The sequence below is a fragment of the Schistocerca cancellata genome, chromosome 5 (genome assembly GCF_023864275.1).
Source record: "Schistocerca cancellata isolate TAMUIC-IGC-003103 chromosome 5, iqSchCanc2.1, whole genome shotgun sequence".
NCBI lineage: Eukaryota > Metazoa > Arthropoda > Insecta > Orthoptera > Acrididae > Schistocerca > Schistocerca cancellata.
In genome coordinates this window covers 284501760-284524763 of record NC_064630.1, presented here as the reverse complement: position 1 = coordinate 284524763, position 23004 = coordinate 284501760, and the positions used below count along the sequence as shown (strand labels likewise).

Below are 23004 nucleotides of genomic sequence, written 5' to 3'. Positions count from 1 at the left end.
TGGAAGATGTTTCTTTAGAGAAGCCTTGGGTGGTTTTGAGGTATGGGAAGCAACCCCGTCCTGCTGAAAGCAAACACAATCAAAGTAAATGTGATATCTCCTCAATTCTGACATAAAAAATTATCGCAACATCGTAAGGTAACATTGTGAGTACACAGTCACAATGCGACCATTTTCTCGGAAAAAGTAGGGCCCAATGATGACAAATTGGGCCTGTCGTGGAGTTTCCGTCAATTATTCTCCTGCCACTACCGGTATCTTCATTTGTTCACTGTATCCCATATGTGAAAATGAGCCTCACCACGCGGTGTTTGTTGTTGCGGTCTTCATTCCGAAGATTTTTGGTCCAGCTCTCCAGGCTACTCAATACTGTGTGAGGCTCTTTATCCCCCAATATCCACTGGAACCTACATACTTCTGTTTACAGTATTCATATCTTGGTTTCCCTCTAAGTTTCTACTCCTCCACCATTCCCGCCAGTACTAAACTGGTGATCTCTTGATGTCTCAGAATGTGTCATATAAACCGATCCCTTCTTCTGTTCAAAAGCGCTCCGTCATCAGGCCGCATGTGGCCCACCGGGACCATCCGACCGCCGTGTCATACTCAGTTTAGAAGGCGGATAGGAGGGGCGTGTGGTCAGCACACCGCTCTCCCGGTCATTATGATGGTTTTCCTTGACCGGAGCCGCTACCATTCGGTCGCGTAGCTACTCGATTGGCATCACGAAGCTGAGTGCACCCGAAAAATGGCAACAGCACGTGGAGGCCCGGATGGTCTCCCATCCAAGTGGCAGCCACGCCCGACAGCGCTTAACTTCGGTGATCTGACGGGAACCGGTGTATCCACTGCGGCAAGGCCGTTGCCTCTTTTGGTCAAAGTGTGCCACAAATTTCTTCTCTCTTCCCGTTCTGTTGAGTACCTCCTCATTAGTTGCGTGATCTACGCAACTAATTTTAAACATTCTCCTATAGTACCACATTTCAAAAGCTTCTGTTCTCTTCTTGTTTAAATTGTTTATTGTACGAGTGTCACTTCCATACATGCTACACTCCAGACAAATACTTTCAGAAGAAGCTTCATAGTACTTAATTGTATTTTCTGTGTTAACAAATTTCTCTTTCTCATAAATGCTTTTCTGGCCATTTCTAGTCTTCTATTTATATCCTCTCTATTCCGGCCATCATAAGTAATTTTTCTGCCCAAATATCTAAATTCATCTGCTGCTTTAAGTGTCTCCTTTCATAATCTAAATCACTTGCGTCGCCTTATTTGATTCGACTGCATCCCATTTTCCTTGTTTTGCTTTTGTTGACGTAAATTTATATGCTTCCTTTCATGACAATGACCATTCTGTTCAGCTGCTCTTCCAAGCTCTTTGCTGTCTTTGACAGAATTGCACCGTCATAGACAAACCTCGAAGTTTTTTATTTCTTTTCGTTAAACTTCAATTCCAACTCAATATTTTTCTTTGGTTTCCTTTACTGTTCAACGTACAGATTGCTACAGCCCTGTCTGACTCCCTTCTCAACCACTGCTCCCTATTCATGCCCCTAGACTCTTATAAATGCTGTTTGACTTCCGTACAAATTGTAAATACCTTTCGCTCCGTATATCTTATCCCTGTTTCCTTCAGAATTTTAAGGAAAATATTCAAGTCAGCATGGTCAAAGCCTTTCTATAAGTCTACAAATGATACATAGGTTGGTTTGTCATTCGTTAACCTATCTCGAATGTAAATGGTAGGGTCAATATTGCCTCGCGTATTCGTACATTTCTCCGGAATCCAAACTGATCTTCCTCGAGGTCGTCTTCTACCATTTTTTCCGTTCTTCTGTACAGGATTCGTGTTAGTGTTTTGCAACCACGATTTATTAAACTGACAGTTCGGTAGTGGTCACACCTGTCAGCACCTGCTTTCTTTAGGACTGGAATTATTACATTTTTCTTGAAGTGTGAAGGTACTTAGCCTGTCTCAAAAAATGTTCAAATGTGTGTGAAACCTTATGGCACTTAACTGCTAAGGTCATCAGTCCCTAAGCTTATACACTACTTAACCTAAATTATCCTAAGGACAAACACACACACCCATTCCCGAGGGAGGACTCGAACCTCCGCCGGGACCAGCCGCACAGTCCACGACTGCAGCGGCCCAGACCGCTCGGCTAATCCCGCGCGGCTTCGCCTGTCTCATACATCTTGCACACCAGATGGAACTTTTGCCATGGCTGGCTCTTCCAAGGCTGTTAGCAGTTCTGACAGGAAGTCATGTAATCCCGAGGGTTTATTTCAACTAAGAACATTCAGTACTCTGTCAAATTCTTCACGCACTCCCTTCTCATCTTCATCTCAGTCCTCTTCCACTTTTGCATTGTTGTCCTCAACTACATCTCCCTTGTATAGTGCCTCTATATTTTCCTTCAGCCTTTGAGTTTTCCTTCTTTGTTTAGGAACAATTTTCCATCTGAACTCTTGGCATTCATACAGCTGATTCTCTTTCTCCCAGAGGCCTCTTTCATTTTCCTGCTGGCATCATATATCTTTCCAGTAGTGAAATCTGCTTCTAAATCGTTACATTTTTTTTCTTCTGTCCATTTCTGCATAGCCATTTTGCGCTTGCTGTAAATTTCATTTCTTAAACGTTTGTATTCCCTTTCGCCTGATTCATTAGCTACATTTTTATTTTTTCTCCTTTCATTTGTTAAATTCAGTATCTCTTGCGTTATCCAAGGATTTCTCCAAGGCCTTATCATTTTACCTATTTTATCCCCTGCTACCTTCACTATTCCGTCTCTTAAAGCTACCACTTCGTCTTCTACTGTATTCCTTTCCCCTGTTTTAGTCAACTGTTGGCTAATGCTCCCTGTGAAACTTCCAGCAACCTCTGGTTCTTTCAACTTATCCAGATACCCTTTCCTTAATTTCGTACTTTATCCAATTTCAGTTTTCATTTACAGTTCATAACCAATAACTTGCCGTGACAGTCCACATCTGCCCCTGGAAATGTCTTACAGTTTAAAGTCTGATTTCGAAACCTTTGTGTTACCATGATATAACCAGTCTCAAACCTTCCGGTGTCTCCAGGTATCTTTCAAGTATACAACCTTTTATTTATGATTCTTCAGCCAAGTGTTAGGGATGATTAAATTATGCTCTGTGCAAAATTCTACCAGGTGGCTTGCTCTTTCATTCCTTTCCCCGAGCCCACATTCACCTACATTTTTTCTTCTCTTCATTTTCCTACTATCGAATTCTAGTCCCATATGAGAATAAAATTTTCGTCTGCTTTAGGTATCTGAATAATTTCTTTTATATCGTCATACATTTCTTGGGTGTCTTCGTGATCTGCGGGGATAGTTGGCATACAAATGTGTACTACTGTGGTAGGCACGGACTTCGTGGCTTCTTGGCTACGATAATGCGTTTACTGTGCTGTTTTATAGCCCTGTATGCATCTGACCAGAAGTCTTGTTCCTCCTGCCACTGGATCTAACAGCAACCTATCCATTCCCCTTTTTGAATTTCCTAACCTACATGCCATTTAAGGGATCTAATATTCTACGCTCTGTTCCGTAGAACGCCAGTTTTATTTCTCCTGATGATTGCATCCTCCTGAGTAGACACCGCCCGGATGTGCGAATGGCGGACTATTTTATCTCCGTCATATTTTACCCAAGGAGACAACATACCATTTAACCGTACAGTAGGACTGCATTTCCCATTGCTTTCAGCCGTTCGCAGTACCAGCACAGCAAGCCCGTTTTGGCTGATGTTACAAGACCAGATCTGTCAACCAACGAGACCGTTGACCCTGCAAGTATTGGAAAGGCTGATGTCCTCCTTCAGGAACCACACGTCTGTTCGACCTCTCAGTAGGTACTCCTCTGTTGTGGTTGCACCCACTGCACTGCTATCTGTGTCGCTGAGGCACGCAAGCCACCCCACGGACGGCGAATTCCATTGTCCATGGGACACATTATCAGAATAGCGTCATTTTCCAAGATTTCCAGCATCCTTGCTGCAAACATATTCCACCGTCATTCTGCTTCAATTGTTGAACCATCACGATTTTAAAAGGATGAAAGTGAGGTATAACTGCAAAATGTGGCGAAATGACCTGTCTGAAGTGCGCAAAGCGTGACCTTGTCGTAGTGCTTAACGCCGAGGATTGGCATCCACAGCTTGTCGAACTTCCTCGACGTTTTCTGCTGTGATAACTGTCAGAACTGTTTCAGGTCTCTCTGCTCCTCATGTTCTGAAGTTTTTGAACGACTTTTATTACTGTTGGGCGACATGGGCAGCACCGTGTCAACCAACACTGCACTGATTGCGAAGTCTTCGCTGCGTATGCACTACCAAATGACCGGTTAAAACATATGTGTTGTAGAAAAATACGCTCCATGTTAATGAAATGGCAACTAATAACGAATGTATCTCAAACATTGCGCAGGCGCTGCTTCCCAGCCACTGAAGTTATGGTGGTCTCTAAAACGTAACATTTGCCTACCGGATCCTGTACGTACCGAATCAGAAGCAATGCAGATAATTACGACGAGAGATCTCGTAACCAAATGTAAGTAAATATGAAAATTACGTGATATGACAGTCAGCGCCATCTGTAATATACTACACAGTAACATGAAACACAAATGTAAGTAAAGGTGAAAATTACGTGATACGGAGTCAGCACTATTTGTAACAGCGTTCACAGTAACGCAAAAAATTGCCACAAAATACAAATTAAACATTCCTCTTGCATTCTAGTAAATGTTTTATAACTACAATTTTTTCATAAACAGTGTGAACCAGAACCCCACCGACAGAATCTTAGCGCTGTAGTGACTTAATACTTGATTGTACAACGTGTGACGTTTAATACTGGAACGATATATTATGAATATCATTGCTAGCACAATCGAAACCACTCCTGTTAATTTATAATTCGCGATGTGCACAAATAAATGTGGCAATGAGAATCAAGATAACTGTTCCAAATAATTGACATGTCAAGAAATATAAAATTTTAGAAGCTGTTCGGAGATGCTTTCCGAATATATTAGTATTATTAATGTGAGGGAACAATAGTGTCTGATTGCTCGATAAGGCTAATTGCATTTTATTTGTGATACACAGCCAGCCCATCAGTGGATACTTGGGAAGTCGAAGGACTCGGCAGTGTGAATTGAACATCATTCACAACAACAGAATTTACCTCCCGGTGTGGTGTACAATCAGAACAACTTTAACAGTATAGTAGCAAGGTGCAATGCAAATGATCGAGCTATAAACAATCAAGACGATCCACTGTAACTCGAGAGACAGCACATAAACTATGATTACTCTCCTGGTCAGGACACGCCTGAAAACACACTGTTCCAGTGATGCCAACATTGGGTACTTCTAAAATAAATACAGAAGGTGTTTCCAAAAACAGATCCCAAACATGTGAAAAAGAAACACGAGTCGATCCATCCAGTGAGCAAACAGCTTAAGAAAGACCAATTTACAAACTCTCACGTTCAAAATAACACAGTCACTTAAATTTCAACTCCTCCACAATTTCTAAACGGTTAATGACCAACCAGAAAATCAGCAAAAATTACAAATATAGGGCAAACTTTTAATATAAGGAATTTGCTACTAACAAGTCGGACGCGGAAAAAAGTTGTTGACACCATAGAAGGCAATCTTGACTGGCAGAAAATTCACAAGAGATGACACAAATTACGTAACCCCCAAACGTTCATAATGCACAAAAGTTCGTAATACATATTGTTTCTCAAGTCAACATCTCTTTTTCTCGACACGTACTAATCCTATAAGGATGAATGTGATATCGCTAGAAAGGTTTTCAACCGGCTTCTGACACTGCAAATTGATTTTTCACTAAAACTCTATTTTTGGAAAATTTTAACTAGAAACGCAAAAGGGCATCTTGGATGCCCAGCTTCATACCTATATTTTACGAAGCTAACTTCCTAATCACAAATAAGAGACTATCTGTCAATATTATCTTATTACAAATACCATTTTTTTGTTTAATGTACTTATTAACAGGATAATTTTTACACAACATTGTCATAAATAATAACCGTGAACACTGGGTGGTCCATTATCTCTGCCCATCGTACAAGTTGACTTTTCTAAATGAATATATTTCCGAAACTACAACCGTATTTTCATTTTCGCCTTCAATTGTGGTTTACCTACTGCTATTACGCTCTAACGTGCTTGCTGTAACTAAAGATGTTTCTCGAGTTAATCCTACAGGTTATGTGGCCCACTTACAGTCCGTTAACTCTGTTCGTCGTACAAGGCGGGACAAACTTTCCGAAGGCAAAGCACATTTTTGGAGATATGGAAATGTATATATAAGAATGTATCATAAATTCATGATTATTATTTCACCTTCACGTCGTTCGGTTTTGTGCTGATTCTCACAAGTACCTTATAGCAACGATTGCATTTATTCTAAATACTGTCATTATCTAAAACTGTAAAAGTGTGGAAGTTTCGCACGGGTTCGCTGGTTATTAAATTAACGAGAAATAGGAAATGTACTGGTAAATACCCAGAACAAAGAACTGAACAGTATCGGAAAGTTAAATCTGTCCCTGTCGAACCTTTCAAAATTTCCGACTACCAAACGCCGCTAGAAGCTTGTACCATCAGGTTGGCTGGGTGAACGGTACGAAAAAGAGAACATCAATAAATGTTACTCATGCACCTGTCCGCGCCACTAGGATCGGAGTATGATAATTCCAAAGCGATTGCTACAATTTCACCATATGTTCACTATGTAACCAACCTGAAATAGGGTCGCTCGGTTTAGTTCCTCGGCGGGGATCTGCCGGCGGATATAGCTCGAGCAGGATACTGTGTCCGATGCGCAATAACCACTTTTCGTACAAAGCGCTGCCCGAGTACATTCGTTTGTTTGGAAGGGGAGGCCGATACGTATTTTGTACCTTTCGGCCGGTCAGCGATGACAGAATCGAGAAGCGGACCCTGCAATCTGTCTCAAACGATTTTACAGAAATTATTCAGTAAAAAATATTCATTTTTGCTTTACTTATAGCTTTACATGTCAGATGCATGGTAATGTGCCCATCATTTCGTAATATTTACGTGAAAGTAATACATTGTGCGAAATTCGGAAAACTGTGGAATGAAAAACCGAGGCCACTATGATTTTGCGTTTGGTGCGTATTACATAACATGTTGTTGCTTATGACATTTAGCTAACATACAGATTTTTGTTTAGACTTGGTTAGAGGTATCTATCTGTCACCAACAATGAGCATACTCATTTACGATCGCGCCGCGCCAGTGATAAAGGCAGAGTGAAATAGCCACAACATTCCTCATGTTTCGTAAACGGTTCCAGATATCGAAAGAAGACTCAAAGATGAGAGTGAGAAAAATCTTAGGAGTAGCGTGCATACGGGGTTACAATATAAAATATAAACTAGATATTGTTGGAGGGCGTAAATGACGTAGTGTGGGGAATTACTAAAATTCTTGAAACTCTTTGAAAAAACTGGGAGAGGGACCCACAAAATATCGAACCGTCAAAAGACTCAAAGATGGGGAGAGGGGTAGGGAGGGAGACACAAAGAATCAGGCAATGGACAAACAGACGAACGTTTAATTAAATATTAGCTAAGATCGATTTATGTTTCAATCCAACTTAGGTGTTGAGAGAACGACTAAGAGGCTGTTTAACACAAGGTAAATCTCTAGTTCTTCGAGAATATCAAGAGTTTTGCCCTGACGTTCCCTATGCAACGCGGAAAAGTTGCATGCTACCAGTTTCATCATTACATTACGCCATCTTCAGGTTCCCTCACCTATGGGTTGGAAGAATCCCACCTCTTGTATAATTGGAGTAAGAGCCAGCATACAACACTGGTATCCGTAGATTTTTGACAAAGCGATCCCTGCATTCAGTACTTGCAGCTGAATGCCGCAAATAATCCTGTTTTAACTAAGTTTAGCGTGATAGAGGAACAGCCACGTGGAGTAGCCGCGTGATCTAGGGTGCCTTGCCACAATTCGCGAGGCACCCCCTTCCCTCTCCCCACCTTCCCCCCTCCCTGTTGGCGGTTTGAGTCCTCACTCGGGCATGGGTTATTGTGTTGTCCTTAGCGTAAGTTCGTTTATGTTAGATTAAGTAATGGGTAAGCCTAGGGAGATGACATCAGCAGTTTGGTCCCATAGGAACTTACACAAATTTCCAAATAGAAAAACAGTCTTCAAAACAGGCAGGGTGTAAACGTCTCTACCTGTAATTCAGGCTTAGTTAAAATGTACATTAAAAGAAAGAAAAACAAAGCTGTTTCATATTAAACCACTAAGCATCGGGAAATGTGGTCTGCACGAACGGCCCCGACATATGCTACTCGCTACACTTCCCTTTTTATAAGCGACCAGTGGATACACGCCCCAAGGGACAAACATAAACAGCGAAGTAACTTCTAAGTGAGATAAGTAAAAACTGAAGTTATCAGATTACAACCTGACAGCGTAGAGAAAACATTTGTGATAAGTCGTGAATAGGCAGTAAAGTAACTGGGCAAGGCAATCTCCCCACTTAAACCTGATTGTAAAAAAGTTCAGAGGCCACCCGAGGTTCAACTTCAAATCAATGAGGAAACAGTAAACACCTAACCGCCACGCGCGACTAAAAGCTTGGTTGGAAGAAAGACGCCAACGGTTGGCTGATGAACCTCACCTACGTTAAACGCAGGTTTGGCTTGGAATAATAACTCACCAAAATACATGCAGCAAGATTTTTCCCCCGTAATATGTACAAGCTTGAGGGCTCCAAACATCTAAAGAAAACGACTTGACAATTTAGTAGACAGTGTACCGGGAAACAAAATTTTGAACGTAACGAACAATGACACATTGACCATAATAAAAAATTACAAAACCTCAATAATTTAAAAAAATCAATCAAATCACAACTGTCATTACGTTTTCATACGGCAACACGCTCCTTAAATCGTCTGGCCAGACACAGGAACAGGGAACAACAACAACGGGAGGCTGAACCGATTCCGGTATAGAAGCAGCAATACACAAACACGCCAGCAAGCGAGCCAGTCACAATTATCACGCTCAAAGAGGAGAGCAAAGTCAATCATTACGAATGCTGCGTGGTCTCGGCGCCAACGTATCGAAATGAAAGTAGGAGTAGCTTGCCGAGCATCCAAAGGCGCTGTGCGGCGACGAACATCGGAAAAGCATGGAGTCGCCACGAGATGTGTGCATGACTACGACCCGCCGCTCGCCTCCAAATCTGGTCGGCCAAAGGAATAATAGGTCCCTATTCCGGTGCACGTCTCTCGCGTTCGGATGATGCCCAGCCACACATACTTGACAGTCACACGGGCAGTAGAACAAACAGCCAGCCCGTTGCCCCACAGACCTGCACTCTCCGTGCTGCTTCACACAATGCCTCTCCCGCAAAACGGTCTCAAGCCAGTCGCGGCAAACATGCCACGCCCCCTTAACGCCAAAGATCTTGTTTTAGGAAACGTGGCGCGACCTGTCGATCGCTCAACGTTTAAGTGACATGCAGACATTTACAGACTATGTGATCAGTGTCATATCTGATACTGATGTTGATGACGAACTTCCGAATGGAATGAAGCAGTTACAATTTGGTAAGTCATGGACAAAATATTTTCATAACGTTTGGTCAATTTCCGAGTGGCGCTTCATGGCGCAACACTTCCAGATTACATCTGCGTGTTTATAAAAAAAAATCCAAAATTTAGAAAAAGAATGTAGTGATGTAACTCATGTTGATATCAGCAGTGAACGCTTTCGCTAAAAGAACTAGGAAATGTGAAAAATGCAATGCGAAAGTCAGAGCTGCAAGGCAGTTTCACTCGCGTTATCGTATGTTTACTTAACAACGTAAATGAAACTTGGGCGGGGTAATCAAATTTGTTTTTCACTTTTTTAAAATTTCCAGGCTACTTTTGTGAATTGTTACCCAAATATTAAATCACTTATACAACAGTTCCATTCTCTCCGGCAGATACAAAACGTCGGTAATAAAAGTACAACATCATTTTAAGAGAGCACACCCTCACTGCTTTGCTAAATGCAAACATCAGAAATATTAACCATGCAGCAACCAATTCGCCTATTTGCGTTCTACCGCTTTTAAAAGACATGCTTTGATGTACGAAACTATTAATGAAACACTTTGATGGAAAACAGTGTATATCGATGAAAGTTCCTGGCAGATTAAAAATGTGTGCCCGACCGAGACTCGAACTCGGGACCTTTGCCTTTCGCGGGCACGTGGTTAGAGCACTTGCCCGCAAAAGGCAAAGGTCCCGAGTTCGAGGCTCGGTCGGGCACACAGTTTTAATCTGCCAGGAAGTTTCATATCAGCGCACACTCCGCTGCAGAGTGAATATCTCATTCTGGAAACATCCCTCAGGCTGTGGCTAAGCCATGTCTCCGCAGTATCCTTTCTTTCAGGAGTGCTAGTTCTGCAAGGTTCGCAGGAGAGCTTCTGTAAAGTTTGGAAGGTAGGAGACGAGATACTGGCAGAAGTAAAGCTGTGAGGACCGGGTGTGAGTCGTGCTTCGGTAGCTCAGATGGTTAGAGCACTTGCCCGCGAAAGGCACAGGTCCCGAGTTCGAGTCTCGGTCGGGCACACAGTTTTAATCTGCCAGGAAGTTTCATATCAGCGCACACTCCGCTGCAGAGTGAATATCTCATTCTGGAAACATCCCCCAGGCTGTGGCTAATCCATGTCTCCGCAGTAACCTTTCTTTCAGGAGTGCTAGTTCTGCAAGATTCGCAGGAGAGCTTCTGTAAAGTTTGGAAGGTAGGAGACGAGATACTGGCAGAAGTAAAGCTGTGAGGACCGGGCGTGAGTCGTGCTTCGGTAGCGCAGACGGTTTGAGAACTTGCCCGCGAAAGGCGAAGGTGCCGAGTTCGAGTCTCGGTCGGGCACACAGTTTTAATCTGCCAGGAAGTTTCATATCAGCGCACACTCCGCTGCAGAGTGAATATCTCATTCAGTGTATATCGATGTTTATACCGTTGGTTTCTTCAAGCTTAAATATGCGAGGAATCGAGACATACTCGAAACAGGACGAGCAGTGCACTAAAACAATCGTGAGGTGCGAGGCGTAATAACGAATTTATTATTTGCAAATGTTGAGAACGACAAAATTATACTTTCTCAATATTACATGAAAAATGCTTACTGTTATACCAATTACTAGTGATTAAAGCTTCAAGAAGTAGAGATCAGTTAGCAGCTGTAATCTCGAACACGACGTGAATATTTACATTATAGAGAACGAGAGAGCATCTTGTATTTTGTAACCAAAATTACACCCACGAGCAAATGAATTCAAGATGTCTGAACTCTTCCCGCCACAGAGTGTGGAATAATTTGGCATGTCACGGGACTGGGACGTGGTAACTGTACCAGGCGTCGGCTTAGCAGTCCAATGCAGGGTGAAGACGCACTACATCAGAGCAGTTGGCAGTGTTAATATTTGCGATGGCCAACGAGTAGCATACTCTCACCTCTGAGGTCTTGTAGTCAATAGGCTTTTCACGGTACTCTGCATAAAGGATGTACTGAGATTGCCTCGACAAGCGGAGAACAGTGGCGGCTAGAATCTGATGATGGGGGAAACCACGTGTTAATGGTTACCGTCGGCTATTGCGGAGTCAGTTGTCGTGTGGACTGCCTACAGTATAGCAAAGCGCTTCCAAATTTCGTTGTGCACAAAAAGAGCTGGTAATCAGCTATATCATTGAAGACCACCACTTTACTGTGAAGCAGCCAATACATTGTGTTTAGAGAAAGAGGTAACTAACTTTACTGTAGTGTGCATTGCTGTTCTGACAGCAATTAAAATGCAGGTATCAGTCATAGGGGCTGTAGTTACCAGCGCCCTATCTCCTCTTTCGTGAGTAGAGGTCTAAACTCTGAAGTGCCCCCTTTTCATACTACTGATCAAGGGGGAGGTTACCATGAGAAAAAGATTGAATAATCAACGAAAGGATAACGTTCTACGAGTCGGGGCGTGGAATGTCAGAAGCTTGAACGTGGTAGGGAAACCAGAAAATCTGAAAAGGGAAATGCAAAGGCTTAATCTAGATATAGTAGGAGTCAGTGAAGTGAAGTGGAAGGAAGACAAGGATTTCTGGTCAGATGAGTATCGGGTAATTTCAACAGCAGCAGAAAATGGTATAACAAGCGTAGGATTCGTTATGAATAGGAAGGTAGGGCAGAGGGTGTTACTGTGAACAGTTCAGTGACCGGGTTGTTCTAATCAGAATCGAAAGCAGGCCAACACCGACAACGATAGTTCAGGTATACATGCCGACGTCGCAAGCTGAAGATGAACAGATAGAGAAAGTGTATGAGGATATTGAAAGGGTAATGCAGTATGTAAAGGGGGACGGAAATCTAATAGTCATGGGCGACTGGAATGCAGTTGTAGGGGAAGGAGTAGAAGAAAAGGTTACAGGAGAAAATGGGCTTGGGACAAGGAATGAAAGAGGAGAAAGACTAATTGAGTTCTGTAACAAGTTTCAGCTAGTAATAGCGAATACCCTGTTCAAGAATCACAAGAGGAGGAGGTATACTTGGAAAAGGCCGGGAGATACGAGAAGATTTCAATTAGATTACATCATGGTCAGAAAGTGATTCCGAAATAAGATACTGGATTGTAAGGCGTACCCAGGAGCGGATATAGACTCAGATCACAATATAGTAGTGATGAAGAGTAGGCTGAAGTTCAAGACATTAGTCAGGAAGAATCAATACGCAAAGAAGTACTAAGGAATGACGAGATACGTTTGAAATTCTCTAACGCTATAGATACAGCAATAAGGAATAGCGCAGTAGGCAGTACAGTTGAAGAGGAATGGACATCTCTAAAAAGGGCCATCACAGAAGTTGGGAAGGAAAACATAGGTACAAAGAAGGTAGCTGCGAAGAAACCATGGGTAACAGAAGAAATATTTCAGTTGATTGATGAAAGGAGGAAGTACCAACATGTTCCGGGAAAATCAGAAATACAGAAATACAAGTCGCTGAGGAATGAAATAAATAGAAAGTGCAGGGAAGCTAAGACGAAATGGCTGTAGGAAAATGTGAAGACATCGAAAAAGATATGGTTGTCGGAAGGACAGACTCAGCATACAGGAAAGTCAAAACAACCTTTGGTGACATTAAAAGCAACGGTGGTAACATTAAGAGTGCAACGGGAATTCCACTGTTAAATGTAGAGGAGAGAGCAGATAGGTGGAAAGAATACATTGAAAACCTCTATGAGGGTGAAGATTTGTCTGATGTGATAGAAGAAGAAACAGGAGTCGATTTAGAAGAGATAGGGGATCCAGTATTAGAATCGGAATTTAAAAGAGCTTTGGAGGACTTACGGTCAAATAAGGCAGAAGGGATAGATAACATTCAATCAGAATTTCTAAAATCATTGGGGGAAGTGGCAACAATACGACTATTCACGTTGGTGTGAAGAATATATGAGTCTGGCGATATACCATCTGACTTTCGGAAAAGCATCATCCACACAATTCCGAAGAAGGCAAGAGCTGACAAGTGCGAGAATTATCGCACAATCAGCTTAACAGCTCATGCATCGAAACTGTTTACAAGAATAATATACAGAAGAATGGAAAAAAAACTGAGTATGCGCTAGGTGACGATCAGTTTGGCTTTAGGAAAAGTACAGGGACGAGAGAGGCAATTCTGACGTTACGGCTAATAATGGAAGCAAGGCTAAAGAAAAATCAAGACACTTTCATAGGATTTGTCGACCTGGAAAAAGCGTTCGACAATATAAAATGGTGCAAGCTGTTCGAGATTCTGAAAAAAAGTAGGGGTAAGCTATAGGGAGAGACGGGTCGTATACAATATGTACAACAACCAAGAGGGAATTATAAGAGTGGACGATCAAGAACGAAGTGCTCGTATTAAGAAGGGTGTAAGACAAGGCTGTAGCCTTTCGCCCCTACTCTTCAATCTGTACATCGAGGAAGCAATGATGGAAATAAAAGAAAGGTTCAGGAGTGGAATTAAAATACAAGGTGAAAGGATATCAATGATACGATTCGCTGATGACATTGCTATCCTGAGTGAAAGTGAAGAAGAATTAAATGATCTGCTGAACGGAATGAACAGTTAATGAGTACGCAGTATGGTTTGAGAGTAAATCGGAGAAAGACGAAGGTAATGAGAAGTAGTAGAAATGAGAACACCGAGAAACTTAACATCAGGATTGATGGTCACGAAGTCAATGAAGTTAAGGAATTCTGCTACCTAGGCAGTAAAATAACCAATGACGGACGGAGCAAGGAGGACATCAAAAGCAGACTCGCTATGGCAAAAAAGGCGTTTCTGGCCAAGAGAAGTCTACTAATATCAAATACCGACCTTAATTTGAGGAAGGAATTTCTGAGGATGTACGTCTGGAGTTCAGCATTGTACGGTAGTGAAACATGGACTGTGGGAAAACCGGAACAGAAGAGAATCGAAGCATTTGAGATGTGGTGCTATCGACGAATGTTGAAAATTAGGTGGACTGATAAGGTAAGGAATGAGGAGGTTCTACGCAGAATCGGAGAGGAAAGGAACATGTGGAAAACACTGATAAGGAGAAGGGACAGGATGATAGGACATCTGCTGAGACATGAGGGAATGACATCCATGGTACTAGAGGGAGCTGTAGAGGGCAAAAACTGTAGAGGAAGACAGAGATTGGAATACGTCAAGCAAATAATTGAGGACGTAGGTTGCAAGTGCTACTCTGAGATAAAGAGGTTAGCACAGGAAAGTAATTCGTGGTGGGCCGCATCAAACCAGTCAGTAGACTGATGACAAAAAAAAAGATCAAAATGTAATTCTACGCTTCACCCACACTCTGAATCAACTCGCGACAAATACGAGGTGGTTATCATAGAGTTCCGCAGACTTCTCTGACGCCGTGGCAAAACCTCAGTACCGTGTAGGACACACTTCTTGCCTGAGCTGTCCTGCCGCTCAGTAATGAGTTAGTGTCAGTGTGACCACGCTGATGAAGTTACGCCCTCGAACTCTCGAAATAAAAAGCGGACTGACACACGGCAAACGCCGCCAACGCCAGCTGGCGTCCTGCCCGCTCACTGAGTTAAAGCGCCGTTCAGCGCATCGTTACACAAACCACCAATTAGTGTGCGCGTTAGGATCCGGATACATGAGGTCCCAGACCTATCGTGCCTCTAATCTGCCACCCTCCTGTAAACACGCCACTGACATGAAATTTGAAATCTCCCCCTAAACCAAAGTGACAGGCGTCTGGCGTATTCACAGATTTCGGAAACTGCACTATCAAGACACGAATTACTTGCAATTATTTCAAGTTTGTAAATATATTGACGAATGAACCTCATAGTATTTGCAGAACTTCCATTGGCTTTATTACACATGTGTACGTCATAAATTTTGAATGTTTTTGAAATATTTATCTGTATATATGGTACCATATAAAGACGTCGTTGTTTAAATTTGTTGCCATAAACCTTGAAATGTGCTTAACCGGTTTACTTCACATTATTGCACGATACTCTAATAAACGTTCGGACGTACATAGGCCACATGTTTTGTAACATGTGTGGTGTGTAAATACACATATATTAAATAAAGGGGAAACTTTTTTGGCAAAAGTCTCGTGAAGTTTTTAATCGCTTTATTTCAGACATTTATGCGATAACCTAATAAAAATTCGGACAGCCATAGGTAACACACATTGCCGGAAAGAAGTTAGTACGCCCTTGTTTCTATTTCACTTAAGATTTATTGTTGCAACAGTGCATATGGAGTACATCCAATGATTACATTTACAGGTCAGTAGCAGAGGCGGTTCTGAAGTACGACGTATCGACTCATTCTGAAACAATCATATTCATACATGATGTAGCCACCACAGAGAGCAATGTAGGTGCTGAATCTGGCATCCAGTCGATCGTTATTCCGCGCCTGCTCGACCTGTTCACGTAGTTTTGTAAGTTGTTGGTTGACGAGTCACGCAAGTCTCTTCTCGTCCTATCATGTCAGACACGTGCTCGATTGTGCCGGCCGGGGAAGTTGCTGTACGACCTGACCCCTACCCTACAATAATTGATTAACTATTTAAATTCTGTCTCTGCTGATTTTCAGGACATATACTTCGTCCTTTATAAGAGCACACAGCATAAATAGGATGGAAAGTTCAGAAATGTTGATTGATCAAAATAATTGGTAGTTAGCTGGCACAATTCCTCTTTGCTGTTGCTCGTGGTTCACATCTAGGGGCCTTCTTTCTCGCTTTCCTGTAGAATATTCACGAAATATTTGGGTTTGCAGGAGTTCACGTGTTTTATCTTGTTGCATCAACTCTAGTCAAAAATATGATCACTTTTCAGGTTTCACTTTGTTGATATATTGTTAAAATTATTTCACAAATTTTAAATAACACATTTCCTTTGCATTTCACCATCTTCAAAGACGATTTTTAGCATTTTTATTTTGATATAATGAACAACACTCGCCCACTTTGACCACATACTGCCATACACAAGCTCTCTCGACAAACTACATCACAGCAACTCAATTACTTTACCCGCTGATAGTCCGTAGATACAAAGATATCAACACTTTGGTCACAGATTATTAAATTTCTCCATGCTTACGTACCTCTCTGACATTTATTACATTCATGAAAATAGGTTGTTTGTGTTGTCTTCATCATTTCATCATCATTCATGAAAGTTGCGAGATTTAACTTAGTAAAGATTGAGAATTTTTACGGGAGCTGATAGCCGCGCAGTTGAGCGCCCCACAAACTAAACATCATCATCATGTTTTTTTAATAAGAAATATTTACGAAAGTTATGACAAAAAAGGGCATCGCAGAATGAGTGATATAACACCTGTATCGAAAATTACACATGGTACATAGGGCATGATGTAGTCAGACCACTTTCATTATAGCGTCTTGCATAGCACATTGTACTTCACGGACATGTATGGGCAAGCATTATCTTGTTGGAACAGCACAATACCTTCCTCTTGCAACAACGGCAAAAGAACAGGTCTAATAACATTTTGCACGTGCCGAGCGCTGGTCAGCACCCCCTCCAGAAACATCAAAGGTGAGCTGTGGTGACTGTATTCAACACCAGTCGAAGCCAAGGTGAAACCGCGTCCAGACGTCGTGGGGTGGTGCGACCATCCGTCATTACAGATGTCGGCCGTTGTAGACTTGTCAAACAGGAAAGGCGTCGAACTGTGGAGGACGAACATCAGACTTTAATGCTGGACAGAGTACAAGTATGTCTGAACGCACGGTGCACCAATACTCCTGAGGATAGGCCTCCGCCGCCGACGACCCATACATATGCCAATGTTAACATAAAGACATTGGCAACTGCGACCAAAATGGGCACGTGACCATCGGCATCGGACATCAGCGCAGTGACAGAGCAGTGAATCCCGATACTTTTTTCATCATGGCGATGGGAGGGCTCCAATCTGACTACTTCCAGGGGAGCAGCTCCTTGACATTTATACTGCGGGAGGGAGACAAGTTGGCGGCAGCTCCACTATGCTCTGCGGAACATTCACGTGGGCATCCATGGGTCCAGTCGAGCTCGTGGAAAAGCACCGTGACTGCCAAGAGGTATCGTACACTGGTTGCAGACCACGTAAACCACTTAATGACGATCATTTTTCAATGAGATAATGCGACATGTCAGAAGGCCAGGATTGCTGTGGAGTGGTTCAAGGAACACAGTGCGAGTTGCAATTGATGTGATGGCCCTTTCACCTCGCCAGATCTGAACTTTATCGAACTCATCTGCGGTGTGACTGAGCGTGGCATCAGAACTCATTTCCAACGTCCCCGGAATTTACTGATATTAGGTGACTTGCGTGTACAGATGTGATGCCAATTTCCTCCAGCTACCTGCGAAGGCCTCATTGCTTCCACGCCACGATGCGTCGCCGCAGTTATCTGTGCCAAAGGTGGACATACTTGCTATTAGTGTAAGTCATAATAGTACTTTTACGTGGTATTACAGTCACGCGGCGTACATCTGCGAGTGAATTCCATCCAACTGTCGACTGCCGATTGATGTTTTATCTCACATTATACTGTTTCTGATCTTTACAGTCTGTATGATAATGACTACAGAGATACAGAACACCTCGCTCAAGACAGACTGACTATATTTGGTACTCTGAGGACTAATAACGAGCAATCATATGTTTACCCTTGTAAGTCGAAATTTCAATAATCTAAGGAGACTGTTACCTATAAGTGGTATCAGATTACTAGCATTAGCAGACTTTTCCTATGATCCCTCTCCTTCGCTTCGCTCTTCCTTTGTATTCAAATGGTTCAAATGGCTCTGAGCACTATGGAACTTAACTTCTGAGGTCATCAGTCCCCTAGAACTTTGAACTACTTAAACCTAACTAACCTAAGGACATCACACACATCCATGCTCGAGGCAGGATTCGAACCTGCGAGCGTAGCGGTCGCGCGGTTCCAGACTCTTGCGCCTAGAACCGCTCGGACACCCCTGCCGGCCTTCGTATTTAACGATAATCATTTGTAGCTTTCGTTCTCACACATCCGTGATCACACTACAGTCCAGCTTGCGGGCTTCGATCACATATTTCTCCCTAGCTGGACGCTGCAGTGGAGGATGATGTTCTGTATACTGCGAACTACGACTGCAATGTCCCGTTCGCGATCTTTTAATAACATGCGAGCTTCAATGACACACGACACTCTTCCAGGTACTTAAGAAATATACCTATACATATAGAAAACATCTGACAAGAAACGTCGGAATAATTTCGGGTAGGCGGTGTGTGTAGGGCGGCACTATTACGAAAGTATTGTCGTCGGATGATCTTCATGTGTCACCATTTTTGCAAGCTACCAGTAATGTAATTACAGGTGGCCGGATAAGATTTTGAGTCCTTGTCCGCCGCTCGTAGTCTCGCGGTAGCGTTCTCGCTTCCCGAGCACGGGGTCGCGGGTTCGATTCCCGGCGGGGTCGGGGATTTTCCCTGCCTCGAGATGACTGGGTGTTTGTGTTGTCCTCATCATTTCATCATCATCCAGGAAAGTGGCGAAATTGGACTGAGCAAAGATTGGGTAATTGTACGGGCGCTGATAACCACGCAGTTGAGCGCCCCACAAACCAAACATCATCATCATTTTGAGTCCTACTTTTCTAGAATGTGAATTCAGTGTCGAGAACCCCTGTTCTAGCTCGCTTTGTTACTCAAAAAGAGCCAAGTCAAGTTTCCATTGTGGAATAGAAATAAGGGTGCTTGTGTGTCAGTCCGAATCGTGGTCTCCGATGGTTCTGTTGAGGATATCTGGGTAAATCTGTTTATGGGAGACTTTTACATTCATTCATTATGGCTGCACCAGCAAAGTCCACGACACAGCAGTGACGTGGAAACTTAGTAAATACATAAAAGAGGCTGGTTAGTATAATAGTATAATTTGCGCCACAGAAATCGAGAGCACTTATTATAGCTTTAGCCAAATCGTAAGGATAATGAATCACGAGTACTTTAAAAATGGTGTTATAAACAAATAACTTTGAATCGGTGGTAACTCATTTTTTGTACGTGATACGGATTAAAGCGAGAAGTTGCATTGTCGATATACAAGTTGATAGCCGAGCTCATAGTTACCACCTTCAATGGTTTCATTACGTGTGACATTGCACACATATGTTCACATTAATCCATAATATTAGCCAAAACTCCAGTGCATGCATATCCGAAGGAATTTTGCATCGTAATTCAGAATAACACAATATCGTTTTATCCGCCGACATCGGGAAAGCGACTTTGAAGTAAAATGTCTCCCCTGTATGGGAATATACACAGTGGATGTACGAGTATACGTTGTGGACACATGGTTGACGACATATGGAACTTTTGGTCTGGTCGTGAGTCGTGTTCGAGTAGCCACATGGTAAGGCGACCGCTCGCGATAAGTGGGAAATCCGGATTCGACGCCCGGTCCGGCATAAATTGTCATTGTCGTCATTCCATTATACAGCTGATGGCATTCCATATTCGTAATTGCGAATACATATCACGAATTTGGAGAAATTCCCAGGAACGGTAATTACTATAAATGGCGGTTGTTGGGTTTGAAGTGGAGCCCTCATCACGTCAACCAACGACGCTGCCGAATTTGTTGCAGTGTTTCCATGGACACTGTTTACACATTCACCTAAAGATGTATATGGCCCATAACATAAACGCTGTCATCATCGTTGGTATTCCTTTCACAAGCATTTGACCAACAGTAACATACTAAAATCAGGCGGAAATGTAGCACACACACGCTTTCACTTTCCAAGCTTAAGCAAGATGGATCCACATTGAGAACTATCATCACCCTTTGCAGTTCAGTCACAGAAGCTGCAGTGCGTTCCGCAACAATGTGCGTCCAGTGTTATTCATGCGAAAGTTTCGAAATGTTAGCGAATCGTGTAACTGAGGCAGGATTTGGTCGCCAGTACATATTCACATTTAGGGTGTAGGAAACGGCCTAAAAACCACGCCCAGGCCGTCCGAGACAGCGACCCTCATCGTTAATCCGCCGTACGGATTCGATCCGCAGCCGGCGCACTACACCGTCCCGGAGCTGACGCTTTAAAACGCACGGCTGCTCACGCGAGTTGTACGGAACGAAGATAAGATGCACGTAAATACTTGACAACGTTAATTCTGTGTAACACTTCTGTCCTTACAACTTACGTTCATTTTACGTCACGTATTCCTGAGTTAGCGCCATTTTTTAAAACAAATTCATGGAAACCGGGGTAAAGTGTGGTGGCATTTACACTGGGGTGACAAAAGTCATGGGATAGCGATATGCGTGTATACAGATGGCGATAGTGTCGCACACACAAGGTATAAAAGGGCAGTGCATTGACGAAACTGTCATTTGCACTGAGTTGATTCATGTGAAAGATTTCCGAGGCAATCATGGCCACACAACAGGAGCTAGACGATGGGGCCATTCCATATCGTAAATCGTTAGGAAAATCAATATTCCGAGTTCCACAGTGCCAAGACTGCGCCGAGATTACTATATTTCAGGCATTACCTCTCACCACGAACAATACAGTGGTCGACGGCTTTCACTTAACGACTGGGAGCAGCGGAGTCTGCGTACAGCTGTTAGTGCTAATAGAAAAGCAGGACTGCACGAAATACCCGCAGAAGTCAATGTGGGAAATGCGACGACATTACACTGAAATTTGGCGTTAATGGGCTGTTGCAGCCGATGACCGACGTGAGCGTCTTTGGTAACAGCATGGTATCGCCTGTCCTGGATTCGTGTTATGTCAGCTGGACCCTAGACGACTGGAAAAAGAGCGGCCAGGTCAGATGAATTACTATTAAGAGTTGGAACGGTTTGAGTATGGCGCAGATCGCACAATGGTATGGACCCAAGTTGTCAACAAGGCATTGTACAGTCGTGGACAAAACAAGCGAGACCCCTCGCCTTTTCGTTATGCTGATCCGCACAGCTTTAAAGTCTGCTACACAGCATAACAGGCAAGGCGACGAAGTGCTACCAACATACTATGCACAGGCGTGAAACTGAAAAACTATTAGAAATTTGTGAGATTGTTTTCAATCATGTTAATGCTGATTAGTGTGTTAAACACGACACGTAAATATAAGATATACCGGCGAGTCAACGGTGACTGTCCCTTTTTCTGTATTACTCTCACCATTTCTATCCAAATATTCTCAATGGGATTCATGTCAGCTCCTTTAAGTGGCCAATCCATTACAGTAATATTACTATGGTCGTCGAACGACCTCTTAACCACACGTGTCATATGAATAGGCGAGCGAACATAATCTGATCATCGACAAATCTTGCTGTAACAGAAGGCAGCATCTCGTTCTCCAGAATTGATATGTAACTGCGCGCATCGAGCCTTCCTTCCACTTCCCAAAGGAGCCCACACCCTTCGGCCGATATCCATGCTCATACCGACTCCCTGCCACTCCTTCGGCAACTGTAAATATATTTTGGATTATACCTAGCACCTTTTGGCCGGTAAACAAGTACTTTGCTAGTTGATGGCGTACAGAAAACCTTTTCGTCCGTGAAAATCACTCGTCTTCGATACTGGAGAGGTTTGTCGACATTTTCAGCAGCAAAAGCAAGACGGGCTTCTCTGTGGGAAACAGTCCAAGTCTCTTTCACAGCAGCGCTTCTTGCTCTCAGTCCACCTTCCCTTAGACGACGAGTGACGGTCTTATTGCTAACAATGAGACCCAAAGTCTGCTGAATTTTTCGTGCGTTGACAAATGGTTGGTTCTCACTGAAACGGCGTATCTGCCGATCCTGATCTGCTGTTGTTTTGCAGCGACGGCCATGAGGCCTTCGATTCAGGTTACCACCCTCTTCCTTTCGTCTAATCCACCTGGCTAAGGTCGACTGAAGACCCATAGTTCTTGCTACATAGCCATTTGAACATACCGCTGCATGGAGTGCTATTATAGCGCCCTTGTCTGCCTCAGCCAGATGGGCCATTTAGCGTTGACTGAATGATTCGTTGCGGTTAATATCTGCTGCGAAAACAGCGCTAGTAGGAAACAGACTGCCTCCTCCACGACTCCAGCCACAACGCAATGGCCAAGTATGTGTAACAAGGAAATCGATGGCATAAACGAGAGATCGCATGCCCCTACCCGTGTCATTACATAGTGGAGCAACTTAGAATCCGTAATTTTTTCAGAAGGAACTGGTCCGCTCTTGTCATGTCTTATCCTGATAAATATGATATGAAATAAAATGTTTACGCTTTGCACATACGACAGGCCAACGCAGGATGGTTATGTTAGAGATCGTGTTATGGATGACAATACGCCACGCCAACGGGTCGCAGTTGTTCGTGATTTGTTTG

The 23004-nt window shown here is 43.0% G+C and overlaps 1 protein-coding gene and 1 pseudogene across 2 annotated transcripts in view; both read right to left on the bottom strand.

Annotated features, from left to right (window-relative positions):
- Positions 1 to 23004, bottom strand: part of LOC126187919 (nephrin-like) — a 687362-nt gene that overhangs the window by 519682 nt on the left and 144676 nt on the right. The window lies entirely within an intron of this gene.
- Positions 750 to 867, bottom strand: LOC126189734 (5S ribosomal RNA; annotated as a pseudogene).